This window comes from Corvus kubaryi, unplaced genomic scaffold (genome assembly GCF_017639235.1).
Source record: "Corvus kubaryi isolate FWS band 111438036 unplaced genomic scaffold, C.kubaryi_AGA036_p1.0 37391, whole genome shotgun sequence".
Classification (NCBI taxonomy): Eukaryota; Metazoa; Chordata; class Aves; order Passeriformes; family Corvidae; genus Corvus; species Corvus kubaryi.
This window is the reverse complement of record NW_024581130.1, coordinates 11,411,109-11,434,729: the sequence shown is the minus strand read 5'-3', so window position 1 is coordinate 11,434,729 and position 23,621 is coordinate 11,411,109. Positions and strand designations below refer to the sequence as shown.

At 50.8% G+C, this 23,621-nt stretch overlaps 1 protein-coding gene across 3 annotated transcripts in view; it reads left to right on the top strand.

Annotated features, from left to right (window-relative positions):
* The first annotated feature begins 831 nt into the window (after positions 1 to 831).
* The window catches only part of TIAM1 (TIAM Rac1 associated GEF 1), a 127,749-nt gene continuing 104,959 nt past the window's right edge, over positions 832 to 23,621 (top strand). The window contains exons 1-2 of one of the 3 annotated variants that reach the window (XM_042038073.1): positions 832 to 980; positions 15,866 to 15,925. The gene's annotated coding sequence lies outside the window, so the exon portion shown is untranslated. Of the gene's footprint in view, positions 981 to 15,865; positions 15,926 to 23,621 lie in introns of those variants that run through there. The other 2 variants (XM_042038071.1, XM_042038068.1) reach the window with 2 other exon arrangements.

Genomic DNA, 23,621 nt, shown 5'->3' with positions numbered 1-23,621 from the left:
CCATTCCAAGCTTTCCTGAGCAAGCTGGTTAGGAAGGGCTGTCTCCTCATGCCTGGGCTCCATGCAGCAGTGGGCAGCTCCTGTGCTTGGTGGCTGGGCTCCCCTCAGGGTGCTGTCCCTCTCTCCCAGGCGCTGGCTCCTGGCTGAGCTCCTGCTTGCAGCTGCAGGTTGGGGCAGTAATGAGGATATGCTCTGCTTTAGGCAGAGCTTTTTTCCGGTTCCTTTTCCCTTCCTTCCCCTTTCCTTTCGGTTTATGTCTCTAGACAGCCTAATTGGATTAGTGGGTTGCTCCACTCACCGCAGGCTCGGCAGGACTGGGACCGGTCCTGGAGGCTCCGCAGTTCGGGAGCTGATATGGGCTGGCAGCCTGCTAAGGCCTCCTCGGTCCCTTGGGGATTCCCCTCCAAACCCTACAGTGGAGGATGCATTCCTTCATGTCACCTGGCTGGAGCTGTAGGGAGGAACAATTCCAGATGTCTTTGTTCGGAAGCGTGCTGTAGCCTCTGGGTGGGACTGGCCGTCTTCTGAGGAGCACATGGCAATGGAAAGCCTCGAGTGCAGTTCAAATGTTTGCCTGTGAGCAGCTCTCACTGGAACGTGGGCTCTGTGCCTCAAAGCAGCCAGTTCCTTGCAGTTTCCATGGCGAGCTCTCCTTCATGTTGAGCACCAGTCATGAACGCTGCCTAAACCCTGGCCCGTGGGTTCCGTGTCAGCCCCGTGTTTGCTCTCTGTGCAGGCAGCTCCTCGAGAGGCTCCTTCTGTGTCCCATGGCGACTCCTCTCCAGACCCTTCACCACGGAGAAGCCAAGCGGAGGAACCGTGAAGGCTGAAGTCTGTTGTCGATGGGACTACCCAGAGGGAAAACCCAGCCCCACTGGTTTCCAGGGATCTCTGCAGGCAGCGCTGCCAAGCCCTGTCCCTCCAGAGCTGCTGTGCTCACCTAGGAGCTGTTAGACCTCTGGAAAACAGATCTTGCCAAGGTAAGTACAAATGACATGTCAGATCATGACTCCGTTCTTCTATTTTATTTTTTTGTTTCTTCAGTGCCTGAGGTGTTTTCAAGAAAGAAAAAAAAATAAGGCTTTGCTACTTCTGGGACAAAACTTGTGTGCTATCCTTCTTCTTAGGTTTTTATAGCTTAAATGTGTGGGTGTCTGTTGTGGCGTCATGTGTGTCCCACCACACATCCCCCCCTTTTCTCTGCCTCTTTAGTCATGAGGATTCAAGTCTCACATGCTTAAAATCTGTCACATGGACCAAGCAGCAGTTAAAAAACCAACCCACTAAAAAACCCCTCAGAAAACCCCAGGTGGGAAGTAGACCTCATGGTTTGGATGCCTGAAGTTTGTCAGTACTGTAGTTCCAGCAGTGGAGCTCCCTGCAAGGATGGGGTTTCTCCAGTGTGTCCCTGGGCTTGCCCTCCCATGGAGGATTTGGGATTTTCCCGTGGCTGGCACTGTCTCATGCCCATTCAGGTGCGTGTCCTTGGGCCTGCTCGTGTGCTTTGGTGGGGCAGAGGTGGCTCCTGACAGTGTGCCCCTGTAAAGGCTGCTGGCCACTACATGTGGCACCAGGACTGTGCCAGGAGGAGGGTGGGAGCAGTGCTGGAGCTGCTGCACAGCCCTCAGCTTTCTGTTTTGGAGGGGAAGGAGAGATGGAAGGAGGATGGATGGCGTTGCCCCATCCGTGCTGTGGCCATGGGATCTCTGCAGTCAGTGCTGTGTGACCCCAGGGCTCTCTGGGGCTCTGGAGGATGTCACTGGATCAGTTCCCACCTGCAGCATTTCCTGCAAAGGTGGGGGCCTGCTTTGTTTCTGATAAAGCTGAAGCCCTGCTGGAAGGGGAGCATCCTCCCGAGGATTCTCCTTGCCCTGGGCACATCTGAGAGGAGCTTCTTTCTCCTGCCCCCACTGCCCTGTTGCCTGCTTTTTCCTCAGGGTTTCTCTCACTCAGAAGCTGCCAGTGTAAAACAAAGGCATGGAAATTCCATAGTGTAGCCATTAATCAGCCCTCTCCAAGGCTTTCCAGTTGTAAATTGCCAGCACTGCCAGATGTGAGCTGTTGGGTCTGAGCAGCTGATCCTGCCAGGAGGGCAGGGTGGGCCATGCCTGCGTGGTTTCCATGCTCTCTTGCCCCAGTGCAGTGCCCTGATTAGTTTAACACAGAGTTTCCAGTTATTACTTAAATGCCTTTTTTTACTATTTCTTTCTTCCCCCTCCTGCACTTAAGTGCAACTGAAGTAGGGAATCACATCATCTGCTATGATGGGATGGCCAGTGCAGGTTTCCAGGCTGTGGGTCAGCCCCTGCAGTGTCTGAGAGGGGTCAGTAAATTTCTGCTTGATTTTGGTGGGCATAGGATGATTTGTGCTATGGGGCGATAAACACACAGAATCACGGAGTTGCAGAATGCTTTGGGTTGGAAGGGACTTCAAAGCCCATTCATTCCCACTCCCTGGTATGGGAAGGGACACCTTCCACTATCCCAGGCTGCTCCAAGCCCCAATGTCCAGCCTGGCCTGGGATACTGCCAGGGATCCAGGGGTGGCCAGAGCTGCTCTGGGCACCCTGTGCCAGGGCCTGCCCACCTTCCCAGGGAACAATTCCTTCCTCATATCCCATCCATCCCTGCCCTCTGGCAGTGGGAAGCCATTCCCCCTTGGCCTGTCACTCCAGGCCCTTTTAAACAGTCTCTCTCCATTTTTCTTGTAGCTCCTTCAGGTCCTGGAGGGCTGCAATTAGGTCACCCCGAAGCCTTCTCTTCTGCAGGCTGAACAATCCCAATTCTTCCAGACTTGTAAAGGATTTAGAAAAAAAAAAGAAAAATAGGAATTTTCCCTTTAACAATGCCTTGTTGCACAGAAGCAGGATTTCTTGCCCTCTGGCATCCTCAAGTTGGAAGGTCAGGATTTGGGGAGGGGGGATTGGTGCAGGCTGACCCCCTGGTGTGACCTGTGGAGCACAATCCTACAAAGCAGGGCTGTTCCCGGGGGGAGCAGGCGGCCGCCTCCTGATTAAAATGCTCCAGGGAGTGGGGAATGAGGAGGAGACTAAGCGCATTTCCTTCCTTAGCTTTTTAGGAGACACTTAAGGGAGCAGACCGGGTTGAGTGAGGGCAAAGGCAAACTGCAAAAAGCACTCAGTGAACTTGTCTGGGGATTTCAGCCATGCAGGCCCTGGCATGGAAGCCGGGCTTTTCCCTAAGAAATGGCAATAAAAGCCGACAAGCCCAAAGACCCAGATTAATTTAGAAACTGTGCAGCTCAGGGAGGAGGGCTGGAAACAGAAGTGCAGCAGCTCAGGCTGACCTTTCCATCAACTCCAGTGCTCTTCCAGGGGCGCATGCGGTGTCTGAGTGGGGCGACCCAGGGTCCCGGGGCAGCTGTGCCTCAGGCACTGGGCCTCCTCCTCGCTCCCAGATGTGCTGGGCTCCAAGGCTGGCATGGGCTGCTGCTGTCCCTCCCTCTGTCCCCTCACCTTGGCATGGTGCTGCTCGAGTGCCAGTGGCAGGCTCTGTCCCCAGAGCATGCCCTGCAGCATGGAGCAGGTCCCGGAGAAGCTGGGTCCTGGTTATCTGTGCTGCCTGACACGGGTCAGTGGCTGCTGTAGAGGGATTAATTATCCTGATGACCCAGAGCACAAAGGAAACAGGCCTGTTCGTGTCCCACCGTGGTGCTGAGCGTGCTTCCTTTGCTTCCTTCTCCCATCTCCTTCCTCCTCTCCAGCATGAAGCTGCACAGTGAAAGCTGATACCAGAATGCCTCTTTCCCAGGCTCCTATAGGCAGTTGTTTCTATGATCTTTGTTTATGTAGGTCTGAGGCAGATTAAAGTTCCTTTTACACTCAGAGGGCTTGTCAGGAGATGGGGTGAGCCTGTGTATGTATCTCACCCAAAGTACCTCAGACCTCCTGGTACCTTCCACCCTCCTTCCCTAATCATGCATTTTGTGTTCTCCCCCTAGGCTTCCTGGTGCTCCAGGAAACTGCCAACCACTTACGTATCGTAGTCATGCTACAGGCATGCTCCTTCCCAATATTTATTAACCTCTATTTCCTCTAGTGGGAAGTGGAGAAGGGAATCACGGAATCATCAGGGTTGGAAGAGACCTTCAAGGATCTCTGTCAGTAAGGCTGGGTCTCCTTACTGTGGGGGATTTCACTTGGATTAGAGTGTGTCTTCCCCCCTAAGTCTTTTCTGTACAGGGGTGTTGTCCTATGACAAAATTATCTCCTGAAGTTATTTTAAAAAAGCCCTAAATTGTGATAGAGGGATGTGTTCTCGTACAAATATCACATGGACATCTATATATATATATGTTGTAATTTATAATGGCATTTTAGCACCTTAGGAAGCGATTAGTTTACTTCAGTGCCAATGTTTTTGCCCGTGTGAAGTGGGAGTTCTTGCTGACATGTGCTGGAGTCCTTCTCCTGCCCTTCAGCTGATGATGGTTTAAATAAAAACCACTTTCTTTAGGAGTATGTCAGAGGAGTTCTGTTTCGAAAAGCTGTTTGCTTTCTTAAGTCCATGTGCACATATGTTTTTCTCTTTATGGTCTTAGGTTTCAGTGGTGTTTAAACCCCATTTTCCAAAACTCAGTTATTTAGAAGCCCAAGTGAGATTATTGTATGAGTCTCTTCACTGTTTGTGGAAAAAAGGGAACAGAGGTTATAGCCCCCCCCAACTTCATCCTCTCTTTACCACCTTTTCCCTGTTAACTTTCTAAAGATACTTTTTGAGCTGAAAGCTCAAAACAAGAGAGAAGGGGATAGAAAACTGTTGTGGTCTTTTGTAAACTACGTAAGACCATCCAGATGTGTAAGAGGCTGCTGTAAACCAAGGCTCCAGTAATTTTGAAAATGAGAAGCTGTCCATGCATACAGCTCCTAGAAATCTGGTCCATCACTTATTTGGGGGGGGGTTTGAGCATCTGGAGCGATTTCCTAATTTTGCAGGAGCCTTGGTGTGCAGTTGAGGGCTGAGTGCTTCCTTTCTGTCTGCCTTTCTGACTCGCTGGTGTAAAGCACCGGGAGCAGGGGTCCAGGAGAGCTGTAGGAACACATGCTCTGGCTCAGAGCTGGTGTTTGGACGGAGCTCATCCTGCCTGGGGGGCAGCAGGAGGCCTCGTACAGCCTTTGGAAATTTCTTTGAGTCCGATCTGGCTCTGTTGGCTCAGTCCAACCAGGCTCGTTTCACGTAGGAGTTCAGCTGAGCGCTGATGGGAGCCGTGGCCATGTTTTTCTCCCCAGCCTGGCATTTTGTTTGGTTTCTCACGTTCCCCTGCTTAGTCATCGCTCCTCTCAACTCCTTCCCCCTCTCCTGACTGGCACACCAGCCCCTGCCTGGAGGATGGTGTGCATCTCTGGGAGTTTGCCCTAGCAACCAGAGAGCTCTCCAAAAATAGCTCCTCCCAGGGTGGCAGAGCCTCTCTGAACCTCCGGACATGGCTCTGGGGTCGCCCAGGGCGCTTAGAGGCCGCAGTGCTGTCTCTGGTGGGATGGGACAGAAATAACCAGGGGTGGATTGACTCTGCATGAGTGATGCTGTTTGAGACAGGAGAGGAATTCCTGCGGTGTTTTTGTGCTGAGGGAAATGCTTTGGAGCCCAGGTGCTGCTCCTGTGTGCCCACGTGCGTGAGTGTGTTTATGCCTGTTATCTGGGCAGCCACCTGCCTGGGCACACGGGTGGTGCCAGGCTGGCCATGCCAGGGCTGGAATTTCCTGCTGAAGAGGCTGCTGCTGGCCCCTGTGCCCCTGGAGCAGCCTGGCACCACGGGTCCCTCCTGAGGAGTAGGGCAGCCACTCCAGGAGAGCTCTCCTTTCTGGGAACACGGCAGCACGAGTCTCTGCTGCTGTTTGTTTTTGTGATAGTCAGCACAGGAAATATTTTAAGATTCTTTTGGATTGTGGCCGTTTGCTTTTCCCTGTGTCTCCAGTCTAAGAAGATTCCTGTGTTTGGGATATCACTGCATTTCCATAGCACTGTGGGACTTACAGAGATGCGTTCAGTGGTCATCTGCTGCTGTGGCAAAGCTTTTTTTGCAGATTGTCTTTCCATTGCTTTTGGAGGGTGTTCTGCAGCCTGGCGTGTTGTCACATCCACCATTCCTGATGATCAGCTTCATTTTCCTCCAGATCCTTTCCTCTAGCCATCTCCAGTTTTTGCAATATTTAAAGCTATCCCATGTAGCTCATATATATTTTAAAAATCTTTCCTTAAATGTTTTTTGTTCTTGATGCAAATTCAAAATGAGGAATTTCAGATAACTTGACTTTGCCCCTGCATTTTGTGCATAACTTTTATCATTTGCAGTTGCATTGGAAGTGTAAACACTCTCTTATAAAACATGAAATAATCCCAAGTGTTCTCAGTGTGCTTGGGTTTAAAGTAGCTTTTAGGTGATACAAAGAAGGATGAGTAGATGCTTGGTTTTGTCTTTGGTGGGATAGGTGTGGGTCAGAAGAGCATCTGCTATTGGGAACTGAGAAAAGGAGACAGTTCTGTGGTACCAAGGGCTTTGCTGGTTTGATCAGGCTGTACCCTGCAAGCTTCTTGTACTCCTTGGAAAACTAAAATGTGCCCCTGACACCATCTGCTTGTTTATCTATCTCTACTCCTTTATAATACAGCTGCGACTTGCTTAAAATAAAAATCCAACCCAGGCCCCAGAAGGGACTGAAAACAGTGGCAGGTAATTGAGTTTTAATGTGTGATGACATGCAAGATGTAGGTTCTCAGGGGCCAGAAGTTACGTAGATTGTTGGTATAAGGAGACAGAGGACAGCCTGGATTAAGGCGGGGGACAGATATTTATTTATTTGTATGTGGGAGAGGAGAAGCCATCAGCTGTAATATTTACACTCAATTACCCAGGGAGGGCTTGTAATTACTTGTGTTCTCTGGAGCATTCTGTATTCTCCAGCATATTCCTGCCATATGTGTTTGGTTGCCAGGAGTTTATATACATTTTCTCCCTCTCGTTCCAAACAATGTAACATTTATTAGGAGTTTCATGAGTTGTTGTTTCAAGGGGGGAAAAAGCCCTGCACAAACCTGTGCTCTGGCACGGCACCAGGCCTGTGTGTGCCGAGTACGTCACACGGGAGGGTAAAAAGTGGTTTATGAACCAAAGCACTGTGGACTTGCCTTAAACCCCACGAAAATCTCTTTCTAAGGGCTCCTCCTGATGCCTTGGGGTGGTTGCTAAGGTGGCTTTTAACCCCAACCCCTCTCCACACCACGAGGAGAAAATATAGGGCTCCTGTTTGTAAAGTGATGCTGTGCACATTGTGATGGGGACTTTGGAGCCCCATCCATGCCTGTCCCTCTTGGAACGCACAGACAGAGCTGGAGATGGGGTTCAGCCTGGCAAGAACCTACAGAGCCAGGATTGTGCTGTCCCTGAGCCCTGTGGCTCCTTGGGGACCTGCAGAGCTGTACCTCCCCTCCCTGGGCATCCTCTCCACTGCAGAGTCTCCAGGGTCTCTTCCCAGCAACGTTCCCTGAGATGGGGAGAGTGTCCCAAAAGGCAGATGACAGGGAAAAGTTCTGGAGTGTGGCAGGAGGAAGCTGCCTGTGAGAAATTGCTGTGGTTAGGGGCTGTGTGTGCAGGAAAACTCTGCTGGGCAGGAAAACTCTGCTGGGACACAAGGATGGATCCGTGGAGGAACCGCTGCAGTGCTCTGGCATTGTTTGCCATGCTCACCTCTTTTTTTCCCCCTTTCCCTGGAATTACTTATGCTTGATTGTTGCAATTGATTGCAATTGTGAGAGCTAATTTTTAGTGCATAAATTTTGCACTGGAAGCCTGCCAAGTGTTTGTGTAATGGAGGAGAACAACTGCACAGGGTTTGGTGTGGGGTGTGCTTGTCGTCCTTGCTCCAACCAAACATCAGCAACCAATTCATGGGCTGATTTTGATTTATATACAGAGAATATTTGTATATAGCCAGTTGTCTCCAGGAAGAAAATTCAGCTTCCTGTGGAAACAGAAGAGCAATTTACAGAGCTGTGACGAGTTCTAAGGACAAGCTGATTTTACTGCCAGTGATGAAGTGATCATCGCCTCAGTTTTAAGACAAATAACCAACCCAGGCGAGTTCACTTTTAAACTTTGTGTGATGGAACAGAGAGCAAATAGTGTTGTTCCGACCCTAAGAGACAAATCTGGTGTGTTTAGCTGATGAGGTTGAAGAGCCACACACCCACAGGGATGTATAGATATGGGCCCTTGGAAAATGTCACAGCCCAGTCCAATTTCCACGAAGTTCGAAGTCAGGACTCACAAGGAAGGGAGGTTGAGTTGCCACAGGATAAAAATCAAAGCTTTGTTTCTGAGTGAAATATTAACTCAGGGATAAATTTTGCTTTCTACATCCACATTTTCATATATTCAGGATACAGTGAAGTTGAGCTGCTTTGTAGGGCTTTCCTTCTTTTCCACCTGCATTTGGCCAGAGAGGAGCAAGAAGTGTGAAGGGGTGAAGAGATGTGAAGCATGCGGTGGTGGTGGTTGAGGCTTTTTGGGACTGTTTTTATATGGATTGAAAATTGATGCTAAGAAGAAAAGCTCATCAAATAGATTATTTTTGGTACTGAAGTGATGGGCTCACTGTAAGATAAAATACCAGAACTCTGTGGAACTTGTGTTATCCTTCTCCCACAAGTTTTTGGTGTCTCCTCTTGCTTGGTTTTTTTTCCTGTCATTCCAGTTGTGATTTATCTTAGATGCTTGTTTCAAAACAAGTCACACTGTCAGGCTGCCATTATACAAACATTTGTCCTGGTAATCCTTCCAGAGTTATTCACAGATACAAGTTTTGGCAAAGTCAGGGACAGGAATGATGATAGGTGGAAGATCCACCTTCTTGAAATCAGTTAGCTTTTTTGTGTTGTTTTGGGGCTTTTTTAGTTGAGCTTGGTGCCATATGGGTTTTACTTAAGGACATGGTTTGTCCCTGGAAAAGCATCTTTGGAAAGGATGGAACAGTTTAAATATGTTCAAGAGAATTAATTAAAATGCCTTTCAATGGAAAGGGAAGAAGAGGGTTTTTTTTCCAAAATAAAGCTTCAGCCTGGTGAAACATTTTGTATCAGCTACAAAAGGAGCTCCAGTACATTTCTCTGAAAAAAGGGATGAGCCAACTGCATCTGCGAGGTGTGGGAGTGACATTTCAGAGCCCACTGACAGTCTCATTGTCAAACTAAACATCGTCTCTCTCTTACTGGTGCTGAGAGCTCCCTGCTTTCCAGGGGCACAATTGCTCCTTTGGAAAATGCCAGTGGAAGGCATGGACGTCTTTGGGCTGGGAACAGGCTGCCAAGTAAAATTAAAGATTGAATTTAAATAGCCTAACTCCAGAAATCAGCCCTCCTTCCCCTGTCAAAAAGCACTGGGGAAAGGGAAAAGCACGAAGTATTTTTTGGGCAGTGGGGACTTTCACTGGTGGTTTCTCTATCCAGTTCTTCCAGGTGCTACAGGAACAGCGTGTTACACTGTGGTGATGTTCCTGAGCCTTAAGCTGGTGCAATTACCTCCTTCCTTACTGGAGGATTTCCAGAGGTAGAGCACTAGAAAGTGACCTTTGATGTCCTGTCTGAGTGGTGATTGATTTGAGAAGTGAAATGCCACAGCAGAGGGGACTCGGAGCTGCAAGACCTCTCTGCTGTGCTGTCAAGTGAGCAGCCGCTTCCAGCTCCAGCCTGGATTATTTTGTTTACGAGAAACTGACAGAATGGTAGGATTGTGTAGGTTAGAGGAGCTCTCTGGTCCCACCTCCCTCTCAAAAAGCACTTAGCAGCATTTTTGTGTGTGTGTATGTGTATAAACAGAGATCTGGTGCAGATTGCCACCTTCCTGCGTGCTGTTGCGCTGTTCCCAGAGTGGGGGCTTGCCACAGGAGATGTGCTCAGCCCTGTAACAGCTCTGGTCTCACAGCCCTGCCACGAAGAAAGCCATCACCTGGACTGGGAAAAAGTGTCTTGGGAGGAGCAGGTGCAAGGAGTGAGTCTGAGGGAAGAGAAGAGCTAGGCAGGCACTGATAAAATATTCCTGGTGATGGAGCTGATGGCGTAAAATCGAAGGCCCAGAGCTGTGGCCAGGACCAGGAGGCAAAAGGAGCAGTAATGAAAGAGAAGCAGCACATCAGAGAGGCTGATTTGAAGGCAAAGCTCAAGTGAAAGCAGAGGGGAGGCTTCCCTCTTTGATCTGTTTGATCTGCACCTGCGGCGCTGTGTCCGGGCACCTCCTGGAGAGGGGCTCTTCCAGAGGTTCCTGTGGAAGCAAACGCACGGTGCTGTGAGGGCAGAGGAGCCTGCTGGGCCAGGACACATTTCTGCAAGGCTGTGTTGCTCTGCAGAGTTGCTTGCAGAACAGAAACTGGAGGCAAAGACCCCAGTCCAGGTTTTCCATGGGGAAGGCAGGTGGTGTGGGGTGAGCTGGATGACAGGCGAGGAGTGTGTCCACAGTCACTGGTGCCTGCAGTCAGGTGTAAGCTCTGTTGGAAAAAAAAATGCCCAGCGCACACTCAAGGGCTATTTTTTAAATTTTTCCCTCCAGAAACTCTTACATATTCCTAAACTTTGCAGTTTTAGGATGCCACAATGCCGTGGGGAGCAGGGGGAGCAGGCTGGGGAGAGGGCACAGGGATCAGAGCTGCCTGGAGGGAAAGACAAAGGCTGGGCTTGTTGGCTGGTGGGAAAGGGCCAGATGGAAGAGGGAGAGAGGGAGGAGAAACGGATGTTGGAAGTGGTGGGTCAGGGGTGAGGGGCTGCAGCAGCCACACCTCGGGGTCTGACCATGGGGGCAGAGCCAAACAGCACAGCCAGAGGAGTTCAGGGTGCTGCCAAGGGTGGGGAGAAGATGTTTTCCAGAGGAAACAGCTGGGATCATTCCCAGGCATATTGTAGGGGTTTTTTTTCCCTGTAGGGTGATGTAGTGAGTGAAACTCCGGTGTTGTTACCGGGAATGGCTCCTTGTGGGGTTGGATGCTGTGCTCCCAAGGTGAGGTGGGCTGCTCCCCTTGGAAGCCAGAGCAGCAATTGTCCTTAGAGACTGCTGGAGCAAACAGGAGAGACTCCTGTGAGCAGCTTTAGTGGTGCTGGCGGAGCATGGCTGGGGCTGCCTGTGACCTGTTCTCTGTTTCCCTTGGCGTGTTTTCCAGGAAAGAAAAGAAACATTGCATTCTTGAGTATCAGGGTGATTTTATTTTTTAAAATGACTTTTTAATGCTCCGTAACTCAGTTGCTGTGGGTTTGGGCGGCGTGATTTTACTGACATGTCTGCACAGCCATTTATCTTAATCCTTCCTTTCCTCTGCACGTCCATCCCAGTTGTGCTCCTTGAGTGGAGCTGCTGCAGGATGAGCCTAAAGGCTCTGGAAGTGCCACTGTTGCCCTCACGGTTGTTTCTCGAGAGCGCTGCCTGCTCCGTGGGCTGTCCCAGACTTTCTGGGAGCAGGAATCCTGGAAGCCAGGCTGATGTTCTCACGGAGATAGAAGTGTCTTGCTGGCAAAGACAGCTGGGGTTTGGACTTGCTAAGAGTCACTAAACCATGAGTTGACAGGAGTGTGTTGGAGGTGTGATGTGAGGTAAGAGACAGGTGTTGGGCAAGAGCACAGGGGGAGGGAGGTACCTGGCAGGTGGATGGGAACACAGCCCTAAAACTGGGTGTCAGTGTTAGATGGAGGAGACAGTGATTCAGGCACTGCACACGTATCTCATGGATACAGGCCTGTGGGAACAGCACTCCTGGAATAAATGAGGCACAAGTGGTTTAGCTCTAATTTATTTTATTTTTTTATGCAAGAGGTGGTGGGTGTGTTGCTGAGACATGGGGATGGCTCGGTGGTGGCTCAGTTTGCTGACAAAGTCAGGGAGATAGAGTAGGGCACAGGAAGGGCCAGGGGCACCTGGGCTGTGGGGTTTGGGGGATCAGAGGCAGAAGAGAGCAGGATGGGACGAGTCCCCCTGCCAGCAGCGAGGCAGTCGGGGCTGGATCTACCCTCCCAGCCCAGCCACAGGCTTTAGGGCAAGTCACTGAGATAGAAGGGTGGGGTTTTCCATCCATGCCCATGTTTCTTGCTTTCTTATTTAGTCTTTTGCCATCTCTGCTCTGGATGGGCTCTCTGCCCTTCCGCCTGCCAGTTCTGTCACCTCTGAAGCCACCACGATCCTTGGGAGTGTGACAGGGGTTCCCCCTCCCTGCACTGTTGGGAGGGACCCCTTGATGGGACAGGCTGTGTTTTTGGCAGATGGCTTAGAGGTGGGATGCTAGGAGATGGGATGCTGGGGAGCTGGGACAGCCAGCTCTTCCCATGGCACTCCAGAGGGGCCTGGTGAGCGCTGAGGGAGCTGGACAGTGCACAGCAGCTCTGTGACCTTTTCTTCCCAGATTTGCAGCAAAGATAGGAGAAGCATTTGGATATGACCTGTTTATAGCCTGAGATAATTTCTGCCCTGGCAAACGCAGAAAGAGATAAAGCAATGGAGAGCTAAGAGCTAAAGCTCTCCTGAACAAATGCTGGGAGCATATGTAATAGGATTGTTGAATTGGAGTTACATGTTTTCCAGGGTAAGTACTGCCTGATGACACCGGGCTGTTGCAGCCACGCTTAAATCGGAAAAAGGACTGGGGATTTATGGCAGTTGTTGGGGATGCTGTGAGCTTCCAGAACAGCGAAAGGGAAGAAAAGGCTTTTGTAGATAAGACAAAACAGGTCCCTGAGAAGTCTGGAGCTCCTGGGGGGAGAAAACATCAGAGCTCTGACCTGGGGGTAGTTGGATATCACAGGTTTTTCTCACACAAAATACAAACTCTTTGCAGCCCTCCTAGCTGAGCTTCCCTTAGTTTACATGGGAAAATGGAGTTGTTTTAGCAGCACTTTCGTTTGTTTTTGTGCTCACCTTTCAAGAGATGCATTAAAAACTCTGCATAGCCTGAGGTCTGTGTTAAACACATACTACTGAAGTACAGTTTTGAGGAAGCTAAGCTTAGGAGCTCTTAGAGCTGAGCTTGTCTGCCTAATCTGGTCTTGGTCTCTTTCCCTGTGAGGGCTCTGGTGCAGTGTTAATTACAGGGCAGCTCCTGCCTCACCTGCAGCACGGTTGGTTCCTGGCAGTGCTGGCGGCAGTGGGCTGCCCCTGCCCCAGTTTTGTCCCAAGAGGGACTCAAGGACGGGGAAGAAGGATGGTTGTTGCTGTCAGTTTGGGGAGCCTGGGATCTGCGTCTCCTGGGGACTTGGATCTGCGTCTCCTGGGGACTTGGTGGTCTGGCTCATGAGCCGTGTGTCCATCACGTGAGCTCTTCAGCCCCAGCCAGGCAAGAGAGGGAGATGCCTCACGTCCGAGAGAGCTGCTTGGGGGCAGACATCTGTGATGGAGCAGGGGCTGGGAGAAGGATTTTGCGGGCTGGGAGAAGGGCTTGGGTACATGTGGCAGCTGCCGGTGCTGGGTGCGAGCGTCCTTGCAGAGCCCGTCTGTGCTGAGCACATGGTGGTGGAGGCTCTGTGGAGCTGCTGCATCCCGAGCCTGGCTCAGGGCCAGCACAGCCTCTCCCCGGGGCTTTCCACACCCCTCCGGGGGTGGTGGGAAGGGGAAGCGCCCGGCCCGGCCCTGGGTATCAGCGCAGATTTAATCGCGGCGGAGCGACAGCTCTGCCCATCACTAGGACTCAAGCCAGCAGGAATTAAAACTTCCAGGCTGATCTCCATATCCTTCGCAGGATAAAATTTCCCAGAAGTGTTTTTAATCTGCTGCTGTCTGTCCTGAGCTCCCTATAGATGCAGTCCCTCTTGTGCCAAGCCCTCCTGGCTCCACAAGGTGTGTGGGACACCCTGTGTTCAGCTGTTTGTTGTTTGTTCCTTTTGTCTGATTTCTTTCCTGAAAACCCAGCTCTGCTGAGGCAAAGCAGCAACCAGCACAAGAAACAGAATGGGTTGGGTTGGGAGGGACCTTAAATCCCACCTCACTCTAATCCCCTGCTCTAGGCAGGGACACCTTCCATAGACCAGCACCAAGCCCTGTCCAACCTGGTTGCTGGGAGAATCTCTCTCCCAGGTTACCTGTCCCTGCTTTCATCCTCTGTAGGCCTCCTTTGTGTGTTTGAGTTTTTCCAGGAGCTCCTTGTTCGTCCACACAGGTCTCCTGGAGTTCTTACCTGCCTTCCTGCTTGGAGGAGGTGAGCCTGGAGTATTAACCAGGTTTCATGGACCCTTCTTTCATCCAGGGCTTTATCCCACGGGACTCTACCAAGCAGATCTCTGAGAAAATGACTACATCCAATTGTTGTGGACTTTTTGATGAAAATGCCTTTTTTTCTGGCCGTGCCTTGTCTTCCATGTGACATCCCAGAGCCGTACTTTACCTGCTGTAAGAACCAGGGAGATGCTGCTATTCCTGTGCATGGCTTGCTGGGAGAGGGGAGGTGCAGCTGTGCATCTGTGACCCCAAATCACTGCTGGGGTGACCTGGTTTCGCTCCAGGGTGGGTGGTTGGAGGAACTCGGGTTGGGTTTGGTGGGTCCTTGTGAAGCAACGCCAGCTTGGAAGTTTTTGTCTGAGAGCTGCTGTGGGATTGGGGCTGTTCGCTCCTGGCAGCTCCCTCCTCACTTTCCCAGCTCTCTGGCCATGGCTGCTGGATTGTCAGTGAGCAAAAGACCATTCCTGTGGAATTATGGATGGATGAAACAGCGGCGGGTGTTCAGCCGGGCGGCTGTTCAGAGAGCAGGTGTTTCCTCGCGGGGTTTAAGTTACCAAATTCATCAGGACATTTCAACTTCTTGCATTTTAAATTCCCTGATCCCCAAGAACAAAGTCATTTTCTCAGCTTTGGAGGCTGACATCTGCTTACAAGGATTACGTGTGTTCCTGGAGCAGTAGGCACAGATTTTCTTTGTGGAAAGGGATATACTGGAGAGAATATTAAACCCCAGTACAAGTTCCTGCTCTGGAATGGAAATTGCTGTGCAGGTTTGGAGCAAGGCATGTTGGAGCTTGCTTATTTATTTGGCAGATGTCTGATGGTGTTACATCATCCCCAGCCCTTGGAGCTGTGAGGGCTTTGGAGGGCTCAGTGTGCTGCGGTGGGTTGGGTGGCCACGGGATGCTCTGCTCTTCCCACTTTCCTGGTGTGGGAAAACAAGCGTTTCCCATAAGGTGCCGTCAGCAAGCGCTGCCTCCCACAAATCTGTGTCCTGAGGTGATGGGAAGCGCTGGTCAGGGAGAAGAGCCGTAGGAAATCTCTGCTGGATGATGCTCAGGAGTTGTCAGTCCACTCATGTCTCCAATCTCCGAGCAGCGTGTGGGGGTGATATTTGCTGGGGATAAGTGACCTTTTACTGCTTTCGTTGTGCAGGCATTCTAGAGACTTACTTTTAAAATAGATTCTGTTTTGCTACCTGAAACCTCTGTCAGTACTTCCAGGTCATTGTTCTGTGAGATCCACGCTAACCCTGAGCATAATTTTGCTGAGAGCATTCAACTGGGAGCCAAGCTTTCTGTAAAACTCCAGATCAATAGCAGGGGTACAATTAGCTAAACCCAAGTCCTGTGGAAAGAGTTGCTTTGGAACAAGTAAATGCTGCCTTGCAGCCCTCAGAGCCTGGAGCTGACCGACCGCAGACCGAAGGGAAACCGCCTTAATTGGCTCTTGTGGCTCTGGCAGGATACAAACAGCAACAAACAGTGAGAAGCAATTTGGATTTGAATTATTTCCCCCCTGCATTAATAGGTCGAGGTGGTGTCAGTGATAAAAGTCTGGCTGCTGTAGTTTGGCCGAGGTGTGTTTCAAGGGGTCAGGCAGCTTAACAGCAGCTCTGTGTATCTGGATGCTTGAAGGTGACCTTTTGATCTTCCTTTTTCGTTCCAGGAGCTGTGTGGGACAGCCAATGTTTCCCTCCCATCCTGTTTGCCGCTGTGACACCCTCATGTGAGTAAGGACTGGGGTGGATTTGGTGAAGGTGTGTGTTTGCAGCTCCTGCCCACCCTCCTCCTGCTCTGTGCCTTCCCTCTCCGTCCTGGGGCAGAACCCCCCAGCCTGCAGAGCAGAACAAGTGGTCTCTTAGAAGTAAAAACGTGAAGGCTTCTTGGAGATGGAGAGTGAAATGTTTATAGGAGAGACCCTGTCAGCAGCTGCGAGTTTTGTCCAAGCAGCATGTCCAGCGATGTTTATAGAAACATGGCAGCACTAAATCGGGACAGTTGGTCACTAATCTTTGCAGAGACACAAAACTGATTAAATAAAAAGATTCCTTGAGGCACTCTCTAAATTGCAATATAAGGGTGACCCTGGCTTTTAAAGGCTCCCCTGTGGCCCCTGTTCCTCCCCACGATTCCTCTGTGTGGTCACTCCAAATTGCTGCCAGCTGGCCCATTCGTCCTGTGTGGGGTTGTGCTGCTTCTCGGCTGTGACCTTTCAAAGAGACAGACAAAATCTCTGGCTTATGCAAATCTTTGAATTTGCAGCCAGCCAAACAGTGGGGAGGAGGAATACAGGGAGTTTAAACTGCAGAGGGAAGAGATTCTGTTCTTTAGTGCCTCACTATTGACCACAGACCCCACTGTGCCCATAAATGACTCTGAGTCTTCTTGCTTGTTGTGTTTGAGGTTTTCTTGCCTCTGTGTTGCCTTTTACCTTTGTTTCAGACATCAGGTTATGGTATTTTTTCAGCTAGACAAATATGAGCTGTTTTTCTGTTCCAGGGTAAGTTTTCCTTTCCAGCCGAGTGGTTTTGTAGTGCGGTGCCTTCACAGAGGCAAAAACAGAACAGAAAAACATGATTTAAAAAAATGCCAGCATCATAAAGAAAGAGGAATGAAACCAAAGGACTGCTGATCATCAAAGTGAGCGTGCCAGTGTGTGAACATGTGGCAGGGCAGTCAGTTAACAGAAAATGATAGTGAAATTGGGTGATATTTCTAGTCTCCCCAGGGGGAAAGCACATGTGTTTTACAATGGATCATGAAATGTTATGGTGTTCGTGTCTAATACGTTAATTCTGCCAGGGCAGTAATCCCAAGGTTCCAATCCACATTTAAGTTGGAAAGATATGCACAGGCTTTTATTGAGGACATAAACGACAGTGCATTTAAGGCAAAATAACAGAAAGATGGGAGAGGTTTCCACTCTCTCTTCTCTTCTCTCCCACTCTATTGTATCAAATACTGACTCATGCCAGAGGGGCTGCCCCCCTGAAGCCTGGTGCTTCTTCCATGGCAGACATAGAAGTTAATCCTTTTTTTTTTTTTTTTCCCCAATTTTGGGAGGGAGATGCTGTTTGTGGTGTTTTTGTGCTTGTGTGGGTTTTGTAGGAGCAAGTCTTGAGCACTTCTAGCTTGAAACACCTGCAAGGGCCGGTGGTTGTGGATCAGCCCACGGTACTGATCCAGACTACAACCTGTGCGTTGTGCACCTGGGTAGCCCTAAGCCAGCCCCAATTCCCTCCTGTGCTTCCCTGCCCAGTGGTGGAGACGTGGCTCTGAGCCTGAGCTGTCCTTTTAATCAGGGCCATGTGTTCCCTCTCCCTTCCTTGCAGCAGCACTGGGGCTTTGCTCAGCGCACAGCGAGCAAGTTCAGGGAGCCAAAATGGCCAGAAAATAAAACTGGTGTTTTGGCCAGGTGTGTTTTGGGAGCCAGATTCCTGGAAGAGGTAGGCAGGATGTGGCAGCCCTGATGTGGTCATTTTTGGAGAGGTCTGAGGAGGAAGGAGGTGTCTCGGAGCCTGTTTGGCTCTCTCGTAGTCCCAGTAGTGTCATCAGAACACTTCACTCCAAAGCCCAGTGATAGATGGACACCCTTGGTTAACCCTTCCTTGCCAGCTGTGGGGCTGTGCTGCTTTGCTGTGCATTTTAGAGCTTCTTTGCTTGCGTCCTGCAAGGTGATGTCCCAGGGGACACCTGCTGTAAGGACCAGGGTGGAGAGTGCGGAAGAGGAGGTCCCTCCCTGGAGAGGCTCTGTATCGCTCGTGCTGTGGGATCCCCTGATGGAGAGAGCGCAGGAGATCTGAGGCCTTCTGTGCCTTTTTTTCTGCTTTCTCAGGGGTCCCTCCAGGACTTTGATCCGTGGCTGATGTAGGAGGCTCTCAGTTGGGTGTGTTGTTGAAACGGGAGAAGAGATTGATGCTCACGCCCTCTGTGCTGGCCCAGCCCCAGCTCGAGGGAGCTCAGCCGGGTTCTGCAGAACCCCGAAATGCAGAACGTGGTTATTTAGGTTTGAGGAGTTCCCTTATCTGCCCTGAGTGTGGCTGCAGTGGGGGAAGTGGGCCAGGTTATAAAAGTCGTTTCTCCAAGTGAACAAGCCCAGCATCCTTGACACGCTTCAGCACACGATCCCCCCCACTTCTGCTTTTGGGCAATTAATGCAGCCCATGAAACTGAGCTGTTCTGTTGCTCTGCAGTGTGTTTGTGTGCTCCCTGCCTATTTATTGCCACTTTCAATACCTCTCCAGAACTGTCCATCCCATGCTCTGTGTCTCAAGCACGTCTGTGTGCGTGTGTGTGGGGAGCAGAATAAAGGGAAGATAACGTTGGTCACACAGACTTATGCAGAGCAGGATCTGCCCTGATATCTCTGCGAGCTTCTTAGAATTGGAACAGTGACAGCAGGCAGCGTTGGAGTCCACCTCACAAATGTTGTGTTTAATCCCAAATCAGGCTTTAGCATTCAAGTAACAGACAAATACTGAAAAGCCTCATAAGAAGTAGGAGGAACAGGCAGGACTTTAAAAAAAAAAGTATAAATGAGGAAAACTAATCAGCAGTTCTGGAACCATTATGATTTTCAGAATGCAAGGCTTTTGCCAGTAAAAGGGACCGGGTGTCTGCCCTTAAGCTTGCTCAAGAAGGTAATCTGTGTATGAACTCCCAGTCTTAGGGATCACTCAGAGCCTGATGGATCTCTGAGCCTTCAGTCTCACATTTGTGCAGGTAAAAAGGCAAGGTCACGCAGCAGTGGCATTAGAAGCTGGGGGCTCAGGTCAGACCCCAATGCAGCCCTGCCAGAGGTGAGTATGTAGCCCATGGCCGTCTGTACCTGCTGTCTGTCAGGGTTGCTGCTGCTGTGCAGCATTCAGGAATGGGCTCACAGGAGCAGGGCTGGGGATGGAGTACCACAAACCAGGAATTCTTTGCCTGCTGTGTCCACAGTGAGCCGTGGCTTCCTCCAAAAAGTACTTTGGAACAAGGTTTAGAGGCTCTTTATTTTGTTTTAAATGTGCTGGTACCAAAAGCTAGCCAAAGACTTCTGACTGCAGTACAGAGAAGATGCTTCCAGTTGCTTCATGCTTTTCTTTTGCACTTGTTCTGCCTCTCCTCTCCTTTTCCTGCTGGCCATGGAAAAGAGTCATTGCTTAAAGGTGTTCCCTGGTCGTGCTTCTCAGTTGCTGCCATTCCATGAATGGCGAGGAGGCTTCAAGGCAGTGGCTCATCTCCCCTTGATGTGGAGTTGTGGCCTCTCTGCCAGGCATGGGTGCTCCTGGGCGTTTGGTAATTGTCTGGGCAGTGCCCCTGCACTTGGGGTCAGCATGTCACTCTAGTGGGAAGGGACGTGTGGGGTCCTCCCAAAGCAGGGTCAGCTCTGGGATCAAACCAGGCTCCTCAGGGCTCTTCTCCAGGCAGGGCTTGAAAACCTGCAGGGATGGAGCAGGCACAACCTTTCCTGAGAACCTGATCCCACTTCCCTCTTTGCGATGAGCATCTTCAAGGTGGAGACCTTGGTATATCCCAGCTGCTCTCCCTGTGATTCCCTGTGTCCCACTGAAACATGGTGCAGCTGGACTTGGCAGGGCACCACCATTGTGGAGGCCTGACAGAGACCACAGATGGATACAAACTGTGCTTTGAAATGAAGGGTTTGTTCCTTGTGAGGAGCACAGCACAGGCAAACAGATACATGGAAATAGTGTTATATGGGATGTTGTGTCATGGCTGTGAATGAGGGCAGGATAAATAGGAAAAGTTGAAAACCAGCATTTACCTTCATATAAAGTCACGTTGATCTTTCAATTAAAGAACGTGATGGTGAGTTTTGAAAGGGAAAAAGACTGCCCAAGGCAGCTTAGAACAAGTTAATAGGAAAGGGGAAGCAGGGAAGGCGGTGAGACATAGAGCACAGACGTGTGGTCAGTCCAGTTGTGCCAGCCCTGTGTGCCAGCTGTAATGTTTATAACCCTGAGTCATCCTGTGACAGTCAGTGCTGGTGGCCCTCTGGGCAGGGCCTGAGGTCCAGATCTCTGCTCACCCTGGAGGGCTTTGGGTCAGGCTGTGAGTGGGGTCAGGGTCCCCTGAGAGAGGTGTTAACAGTGAGGTTCCTGTGCCGTGCTCTGGTCCAGGGAGGTTGGAACCAGGTCAGGGCTTCTTTTCATTGAGGTGACATTGACGGGAGATTTGGTTTGGGGTTTTGTTTTTTTTTTTTTTTTTTTTTAGCCATCTGGCTGTAATAGAAGAAATAAATTGGAGCTTGTTTTCTAAAAATGAGAGCATGTGCAGTCAACCAGCATCTTTTATTTTTATGCAGCACGTCTAAAATAGATGCAAGTCTGCCTCTTTGAGAGCGTGCATCCGGCACGAAGTCACAGCAGCGTTGGTGCTCCTGCCCTCTTCCTCTGTGCTCCCTCCCCTCACTTCCCTGCTCCCACCACTTGGCAGTGAGCTGCTGAGGGGGTGACTCGTTTTTGGATGTGCCAGTCAGCCCCACACGGCAGGGGGAAGGTGGCAATGACACGAGGATGTGGGCGGGTGGCTGTGGTGCTGCTCTGGTCCCTTCTCCCTTAGGAGCTTCTGTGTGGGAGAGGAAGAGAGCAAGGAACCTTGTGGAAGCCTCCTGCTCAGGTGGAAGGTAGAATTGGATGGACAGGGAAGCTCTGTCTGGACAGAGGAGTTCCTTACTGGCAGGGTGCTTTCTGCCATGTCCCTGGAGTGGCAGGCACTGATGGTCTGTGCTTGAAGCTGTGTGTTCAGGAGAAAAGGAGCCCAGAGTTGTTTCCTTTGGGTCTGCTGGGAGTGGAGAGCATTTCCCCTCTCAATTCCTGCTTCCAGCACATGAGGAATCATGGAATCACAGAATCATTTAGGCTGGAAAATACCTCTGAGACCATGGAGTCCAAGCTGTGCCCGATGCCCACCTTGTCCCCAGCCCAGAGCACTGAGTGCCACATCCAGGCTTTCCTTGGACACCTCCAGGGATGGGCACTCCAAACCTCCATGAACAGCCCCTTCCAGTGCTTCCAACCTGCCCCTCCCCTGGCCCAGCCTGAGGCCATTCCCTCTCCTCCTGTCCCTGTTCCCTGGGAGCAGAGCCCGGCCAGGCCCCTGGCGGCCCCCACCCCGGCCGCCCCCTCCTGTCAGGGAGTTGTGCAGAGCCACGAGGTGCCCCCTGAGCCTCCAGTTCCCTCTTCCTCTTTGATGTCCCTTCCCTGTGTTTGGGCGGCTCTGCAGTTGTCCAGAGCAGGGGAGCAATCTGCCCAAACTGTCTTTTATTTTCCATCAGGGCCGTGCAGGAGATGGGGATAATACTTGCCTTGCAGGGGCATTGTGAAAGTTAATTTGCTAATTATTTACAAAGCACATCAGAGTGCTGCTTCAGTTATACACAGGGTTATGATAACATCTAATTAGTAATTCCTTATGATGCTTCATTTTCTTTCTGCCATAAATGTTGGTCTAATAGAGGGACAGCCCTGCCTGTGCTTGTCATCCCAGTGCCTCAGAGGGAATAAAAAAGCTGGATTTGATGTGGAAATGGTCCCTTTCCCCCCCCATCTTCCTGTGCCACCTTACCCACTGTCCCCTTTGGTGAGCTGCTGCCTAGCTGGTGTCCATTGACAGGTTACTGCTTGGGGAGAATTCACCCCTTCCATGGAAACCTCATCCCTCTGGCAAAACCCCTTGCTCTTCCCTGCTTTCCCATCCTTCCCAGCCTCACAGCTCTGTGTCCGTCCTTGCTGGGCAGGGGCAGGTGAAGGATGGCAGGCAGGAAAGGAGGAGCTGCCATGGGACGATCTCTGCCCTCCCTTTCCGTGGGATCTGGACCAAGAGCTGGGATAACAGGGTACAAGATTTCCTCTCTAAGCTTTTCTCTTTCTTGCGCTCTGTCTTTGCCTGTGTTTGCATCCCATATTGTGCTGTTCTGTCTCATGGGGTGTGTGCAGCATCTTGTCTTCGCTTTGGCCGGCGTGGATATGAGATTTCATCCTGCAGTGTGTTGTTTTTCTCTCCTCAAAGTAAGTAACACTCAGAGACCTTTGCTGTCCATCACACATTGCTGGTTTTGCTCGGCTGTGAGTGGCTTTGGGCGCTTCTGAGGGTGTCAATATCCTGTGTGTTTAATGCTTCAGTGCAGTGAGTCCAGAAGCTTGTGATAGCTATTTTTAGTATTGAAAAGTTTTGACAGCTAAAGTAAACCTACATTACCCATCACTTGACAGCATCGTCACCAGCGTGCAGCTTGTCACTCTCGTTCGGAGCTGATTTTTCCAATGAAATTAAAACTATTGGCAGGGATGTGGTGGAAGTGTGTCAGTACGCAGCATGAAAATGACAGCAGCTACTGCCTGGCTTCAAAAAAATGAGAGGAGGTGTTTGCATTAGAGGTCTTGAATAAAATGTTCCTCCTTGAGCCTTCCCATGGAAAAGGGAAGCAGTCACTGTTCTGTTAAGCTCTGGCTTATCCTTGCACCACGCGGCTGTCGTGGTGCGGACTGAATGGGGTGGTGGGTGCTGCCCTGGGGCATTGCACCCCCAGTTCGATGGGGATGTCACAGCCACAGCCATGTCCCTGCTCAGGGGCACCTGGGTTGGAGCCTCCAGCTCAGCCAGATGGTCTTGGGCACCCCATAAACCCCCCTGGTGCTGGGTAGTGAAGAGCTCAGGGTGACTTTGGGCCTGTGTGTGCGTCCAGAAGGGCTCCCCCACTGCGGGTGGTCTGTTGATGACTGGAAACAGGGGTTTTCTGTAGGTACTGATCCTACATACACAAAGGTGTGTGTCGTACCTGCACACACCTGGACAGTCCCAGGGGAGATGAGCAGCCCTGCCTTTGCCCATGAGGTGATGCCACTAAGTGATGAGACAGCCCCAGGGCTCCAGGAGCCTTGGGACAGCGCTCCCAGGGATGCACAGGGCAGGATTGTTGGGGTGTCTGTGCAGGGCCAGGAGCTGGGCTGGATGATCCCTGTGGGGCCCTTCAGGCTCAGGGTGTTCTTTGGGTGTCTGCAAGCAGAGTGCCCGCATTGGTGCGAGAGCTGCCAGCCACAAGCAGCTCCATGAAATGCAAGCCTTAAAATTTAACTTGTGCTTGGGCCAGAGGTGGTTCCTGCCTCTCGTCACTTGTCTTGGTTTTGCTGGCAAAGGTGCTGGCTCGCTGCCAGCATCCACTCCCTGGAGCTCATTAGGAACCTTTTTCAGCTCCCCTTGTAGCGAAACAACAGGGATCAGCTTTCCCAGGAGCTGATATATCTGCTGACCTCTCCAAAGGGAAAAAAACCTCCTGTAATTCATTACCTGACTTCTGTAGAGGCTGAAAGGGAACTATTTGTGACTGAACAATACTGGCCTTTCACAACTCCCTTCCTAATCCCAAATAGAAACATGAGGCTGAGAAAATCTTTGTGATAGCAGGGAGTATGGAT